Genomic DNA, 7382 nt, shown 5'->3' on the forward strand with positions numbered 1-7382 from the left:
TCATCTTTTTCTCTTTTTTTTTTCAAATTTTGTGTCAAATTTTAAGTTTGATGTTTCTTAGTGGTTTTGGAAAATTATTTTTCTTTCTCTTGATTTTCGAAAATTGTTCTTGTTTTCCTTCTTGAACTTTCAATTTCTATCTTGTTTTACCTTTTCTTTCCTTCCTTGTATTCGAATTTTTTTCTTGGTGTTTTCTCTTGTTTGATTTCAAAATTTTTAAGTTCGGTGTTCTTTTAGTATTTTTTCTTTAATTTTTTTTTAAAACTAATATTGATTACCTTTCCCTTTTAATTTTCGAAATTTTCTTGCTATCTTATCTTCAATTTTTAAGTTTAGTGTCCTTCTAGTATTTTTCTTTTCTTCTTAGATTTTCAAAAAAAAAACACGCTTTTTGTTTTATTCCTCTGTGGATATCTCATTAGGTAGCTCTTTAAATTGTGACATAGAGACTCCCACTTTTTCTTGTTTCTTGTCTGCTTAGGAACACTATTATTACTATGGATCTAGATGGAGGTGCACAAGCCAGAAGAATCCTGGGGTCATACACAGCTCTCACTCCTGACTTCTATTTAAGGAGCATTAGTGTGCCTCCTATAAGAGTGGACAACTTTGAGCTCAACCCAAAATTGATCACATTAGTGCAAAAAAACTGTCAGTTTCATGGACACCCCCAGGAAGACCCCACCAAATTCATCTCTGACTTCTTGTAAATCTGTGACACTGTAAGGACCAATGGAGTAGATTCTGACGTTTATAGGCTGCTGCTCTTTCCTTTTGCTGTGAGGGATCAGGCCAAGGACTGGTTAGATGATCAACCTAAAGAGAGCCTGAACACCTAAAGTAAGGTAGCCAACAAGTTCCTTGACATATATTTTCCCCCAAGAAAGATGACAAAACTACGGAAGGATATTCAAGCCTTCAGACAAGAGGAGGGTGAGTCTCTCTATAATGCTTGGGAGAGATACAAGTCAATGCTCAGGAAATACCCCGTAGAGATGTTCACCCTTTGGATCAAGCTGGATATTTTCTATGACGGACTCCTTGATATATCCCAAATGTCCCTGGATCATTCTGCAGGCGGCTCCCTACACATGATGAAAATACCTGAAGAAGCCCAGGAGCTCATTAAAACAGTGGCCAACAATCAATACTTGTACACAGTAGGAAGACCTAAAGCTAGAAGGGAGCCTAAGGAGGAATCTACCACAGACATAATCCTAGCTCAGAATAAAGCAATGGCTGAGCGGTTAGACCTTTTGACAAGGCAGTTAGAGTGCATGCAGGAATTCACAAGGAGCCAGCACGGTATAGTCCAGGAGACCCAAGCGTCCCTCTAGAGTTTGAAAATAGAAATGTGCCAAACAAATCAAAGAAAATCCAAGTAGGCAACTGAGGAATGCCAGGCAATTGAGCTATGGTGTGGCAGAACACTAACTACCCCATCTCAATGCAATATCATGCTAGAAGAATGCACCACACCCCAAACTACTAATCCTGGTGTTGAACACCCAGAAGGGAGCAACAGGGGCGTTCAACACCCAGAACGGATCAGCAGGGACATTCAACGCCCAGATAGGGAAGGCAATATACACTCAAGTTCAGGAAACTTCCCACCTAGGCAGGTTGACAACCCTTCCTCAATCACTATAGATAATCACTCTGAACCGTTCAAGACCCCTGAGTACAAAGCCAAGCTACCATATCCTCAAAAACTCCATAAAGCAGAAAAGGATAAGCAAGTTGCCAGGTTTTTAGACATCCTCAACACACTTGAGATCAAGATCCCATTTGCTGAAGCTCTTGAATAAATACCTTCCTATGACAAGTTTATGAAAGACATTTTAAGCCACAAAAGGGATTGGAAGGAAGTAGAGACAGTTCTCCTCACCAAGGAATGCAGTGCGGTCATCTAAAGAACCTACCGGAGAAACTATAGGACCTTGGAAGTTTTGTGATACTATGCACCCTTGGAGATACTTGCATAAGGACAGCCCTATGTGATCTGGGAGCAAGCATCAACCTAATTTCATAATCATTAATGAAGAAGCTCCGGATCCAAGAAGTCAAGCCTACCTGCATTTGCCTTCAGCTTGCTGAGGGCTCCGTCAAGTTTCCATCAGGAGTGGTTGAGGACAGGATTGTAAGGGTTCGCCCTTTACATTTTCCACAGATTTTTTTATAATAGATATGGAAGAGAAAAAGAAAGCATTCATCATTCTAAGAAGACCTTTTCTGGCTACAGGGAGAACCATCATTGATGTTCAGAAAGGGAAAGTGACACTGAGAGTCGACAATGATGAGTTTGTACTAAATGTTGTCAAGGCCATGCAACACCATAACCCCCAGAGGAATGCATGAGGATTGATGTCAAAGAATCCCTGGTTGAAGAGGTACATGAGATTGAAAGACTCGAGGAGGAGCTGGATAACATTCTTGAAGATACCACGCCTAAACTGGATGCACCAGAAGAGTAGGAGGAGACGATAAACAACCCTAAAGTGGAAGATAATGACACATATCCAGTGATCATAAGCTTTGCCCTAGAGCAGCAGGAAAAAAAGGCGCTAATTCAAGTACTCAAGGCCTACAAGACAGCTCTCGGATGGACCATAAGTGACTTAAAGGGAATCAGTCTAACTCGATGTATGTACAAAATCAGACTTGTAGATGACGCTAAACCAGTTGTGCAACCACAAAGGCGACTGAATTCAGCTATGAAGGAAGTGGTCCAAAAGGAGGTTACAAAATTGTGGGAGGCTGGGATCATATATCCTATTTCTGATAGTCCCTGGGTAAGTCCTGTACAAGTGGTACCCAAGAAAGGGGGAATGATAGTAATCCACAATGAAAAGAATGAGCTGATCCCTACAAGAATTGTCACAGGATGGTGTATGTGCATCGATTATAAGAGACTCAACAATGCCATAAGAAAGGATCACTTTTTCCTACCTTTCATAGACCAGATGCTGGAGAGACTGGCTGGCCATGTGTTCTACTGCTTCCTGGATGGCTACTCGGGCTACAATCAAATTGTAGTAGATCCTCAGGACCAAGAAAAGACAGCGTTCGCATGCCCATATGGAGTGTTCGCCTACAGGAGGATGCCGTTTGTCCTCTACAATGCACCAGCAACCTTTCAAAGATGTATGCTCTCCATCTTTTCAGATATGGTCGAAAAATTCCTGGAGGTATTCAGGGATGACTTCTCTATTTTTGGCGATTCCTTCGACTCTTGCCTTAACTATCTAGCCCTGGTACTAAAACGATGCCAAGAGACAAACCTAGTTTTAAACTGGGAAAAATGTCATTTTATGGTAACTGAAGGGATTGTTCTTAGTCATAGGATTTTAAACAAGAGAATAAAGGTTGATCAAGCTAAGGTGGAAGTAATTGAAAAATTACCTCCACCTACTAATGTTAAGGCAATCAGAAGTTTTTTGGGACATGCAGGATTCTACAGGAGGTTTATCAAAGATTTTTCCAAAATTGCAAAATCTCTGTGCAATTTTCTAGTTGCTGACACTCTTTTTATTTTTTATGAGGATTGCTTGCATGCCTTCGAAACTTTAAAAGCAAAGCTAGTCGCTGTATCTATCATTTCTGCACCCAACTGGACCCTACTATTCGAGCTGATGCGCGATGCCAGTGATTATGCCATAGGAGCATTTTTGGGGCAGCGACATGATAAGCTTCTGCACGTCATTTATTATTCTAGTCATGTTTTAAATAACGCTCAAAGGAACTACACCACAACCGAGAAGGAACTACTAGCAGTTGTCTATACAATTGATAGTTCAGATCTTATTTAATTGGTTCTAAGGTTATTGTTTACACTGACCATGCTGCTCTCAAGTACCTCCTAACCAAGCAGGATTCTAAACCAAGGTTAATCAGATGGGTACTGCTACTTCAAGAATTCGACATAGAGATCATGGACAGAAAGGGATCAGAAAACCAGGTGGCAGATTATTTATCCCGAATTGAACCTAAAGCAGGAACGCCCCTTTGCATTACTGAGGTGTTTGAGACCTTTCCTGATGAGTAGATTTTTACAATCCAAAGAGCACCATGGTTGGTAGACATTGTAAATTATAAGGCCATAAAGTTCATTCCCAAGGAGTACAGCAAACAGCAAGTGCAAAAACTTCTGCATGATGCTAAGTACTACTTGTGGGATGAACCTTACCTCTTTAAGAGATGCTCGGATGGTATAATCTGACATTGTGTCTCCGAGGAAGAAACCCAATAGATTCTTTCGCATTGTCATGGTTCTGAATATGGAGAACATTTTGGAGGAGAGCGAACAGCCACCAAGGTCGTTCAGAGCGGATTCTACTGGCCAACCCTCTTCAAGGACTCCCGAGAGTTTGTCCACAATCGTGACAAGTGTCAACGAGCTGGAAACCTCCCCCATAATCACAAAATGCCACAACAAGGAATCTTGGAAATTGAGTTATTTGATGTATGGGGAATAGACTTCATGGGACCTTTTCCACCCTCATATTCAAACACATACATCCTGGTGGCGGTGGACTATGTGTCTAAATAGGTTGAGGCAATCACGTCACCCACTAATGACACCCGAGTGGTGTTGAAATTCCTCCAGAAATACATCTTCAGCAGATTTGGTGTCCCACAGACACTGATCAGTGACGGAGGCAGTCATTTCTGTAATAGACAACTTGACTCCATTCTACAGCGATATGGTATTCGTCACAAAATGGCAACCCCCTACCATTCCCAGACAAATGGACAAGCTGAGGTCTCCAACAGGGAACTCAAGAGAATCCTGGAGAGAACAGTGAGTACCTCCAGGAGGGATTGGGCAAGGAAGCTTGATGATGCTCTTTGGGCATACTGGACTGCATTCAAAACCCCTATCGAGATATTCCCCTATTAGCTGATCTATGGTAAAACATGCCACCTACCCGTGGAATTGGAGCACAGAGCTTACTGGGCAACAAGGTTCCTCAACTTTAATGCCAAGGATACAAGAGAAAAGTGGTTACTCCAATTAAACGAACTGGATGAATTCTGACATGCTTCATTTGAGAACACTAAAATCTACAAGGAATGATCCAAGAAATGGCATGATCGGAAGATATCTTCCAGAGTCTTCCAGCCTGGCCAACAGGTTTTACTTTTTAATTCCAGGCTCAAGCTCCTCCTTGGGAAGCTCAAGTCGCGATGGACAAGACCTTTTGTGGTCACTAGAGGGTCACCCTATGGTCATATAGAACTTCGGAGTAGATATTCTGATAAAAAATTCACCGTCAATGGCCAAAGAGTCAAACACTATCTAGGGGGATCCAATTGAGCAAGAGGACTTTACCCTCCTACTGACATGTGGTTGCGCGTGTACGCAAAACCCACACTATTTCGTACAGCAGCAGTACCAGCACGTGCACTGAGTCGTCCAAGTAATACTTGAGCGAGTCAGGGTCGATCCCACAAGGATTGTGGCTTGAAGCAAGCTTATGATTGTCTTGCAGGTCTTAGTAGGCGGAATCAGAAGTTGTTGGATTAAGAAGTTAGCTATTAGGAATTATATGCTGGGAATAGAGTTGAGAGTTGGAGTTGTTTTGTCTTTTTGAAGTAATTCTGGTACTACTGTCTTCTTTGCTTGTGAATGATCTTCTTCTATGGCAGGCTGTAAGTGATCAAAGCCATTGCGCATGGACATTGATCTCCTCTGCTACAGGTTGAACACGGCCGTGGCCATTGGCCGTGGTTACTCAATCTGACGAAGGGTGAAGCGCATAGCAATCCATTCTCTTGGCGATCCTACTCAAAATGCTACAGACAAGGTCGAATCTTTTAGATAAGAGAGTGCTGCTTCTTTGGATTCTAGCCTATACCACAGAGACCTTAATCTCCCTAGAGATCAGCTGAACTGGTGTTTCGAGAAGTCTCCAACGTAATCGTGGATTAACCGTCTAAGAGATGTATAAACATAGTTGTTGGCTCGTGCTTTTCTTCCAGGTACTCACACGAACCCAAGTAGACACGGGTGTTTGTCAGGCACATTTGTCTTAATGCGATGAACAGAGCTAATTTTTTAGATCATCTTGCTCACCACGATGAAGATCGAAATATACATCTTAGAGATAGATCAAACACGGATCGAAAGGGGGCAGGAAGCTGGCGTTGGACGCCAGTTTTGGGCCTTTTAATCCGAAGTAAAGTATGAACTATTATATATTTCTAGAAAACTCTGGAGGTCAGCTTTCTATAGCCATTGAGAACGCTCTATTTAGACTTCTGTAGCTCCAAAAAAGCTCTTCCGAATGCAAGCAGGTCAGATTTGGACAGCATTTGCAGTGCTTCCTCTGTCTCTGAATCAGACTTCTGCTCCAGCTCCTCAATTTCAGCCAGAAAATACCTGAAATTGCCCAAAAAACACAAAAACTCATAGTAAAATCCAAAAATATGAATTTTAACACTAAAACCTATAAAAACTTAATAAAGACTAAATAAAAACTACTAAAAACTATATGAAAGTGATGCCAAAAAGCGTATAAAATATTCGCTCATCACAACACCAAACTTAAACAGTTGCTTGTCTCCAAGCAACTAAAAACACAGTAGGATAAAAATAAAATTAAGATACAATAATTTTCTAAGTTTCAAATGAAGCTTAGTTAAAATCAGATGAGCAGGACTTAGTAGCTTTTTGCTTCTGAATAGTTTTGGCATCTCACTATCCATTGAAACTCAGAGGTGTTGGCATCCTTAGGAACTTAGAATCCAGATGATATTATTGAATTTCCTAGTTAAACTTATTTTGATTCTTGAACACAGCTTTCTGAGTCTTGGCCGTGACCCTAAGCACTCTGTTTTCTATTATTACCACCGGATATATTCATGCCACAGACACTTTAACTGGGTGAACCTTTTCAGATTGTGACTCAGCTTTGCTAGAGACCTTAGATAGAGGTGTCCAGAGTTCTTAAGCACACTCTTTTGCTTTGGACCACGACTTTAACCGCTCAGTCTCAAGCTTTTCACTTGATACCTTCACGCCACAAGCACATGGTTAGGGACAGTTTAGTTTAGCTGCTTGGGCCAGGATTTTATTCCTTTGGGCCCTCCTATCCATTAATGCTCAAAGCCTTGGGTCCTTTTACCCTTGTCTTTTGGTCTAAAGGGTTACTGGCTTTTTCAATCTGCCCTCCTTTTCCTGCATTTTTGGGCAGTAATGGATTTTTCTTTTTATTTTTTCTTTTTCGCCATTTTTTCTTTCTTGCATGCATATATATAATTTTTTCTTTTGCAACATGATTTTTCTTTTGCTTTTTGCTGCTTTTTCTTACTTCAAGAATCTATTTTCAGATTTTTCAGATTATCAATAATATTTTTCCTTTTTCTTTATTCTTTCTAGA

This window comes from Arachis ipaensis, chromosome B6 (assembly GCF_059453495.1).
Source record: "Arachis ipaensis isolate K30076 ecotype BB chromosome B6, ASM5945349v1, whole genome shotgun sequence".
NCBI classification, from domain to species: Eukaryota; Viridiplantae; Streptophyta; class Magnoliopsida; order Fabales; family Fabaceae; genus Arachis; species Arachis ipaensis.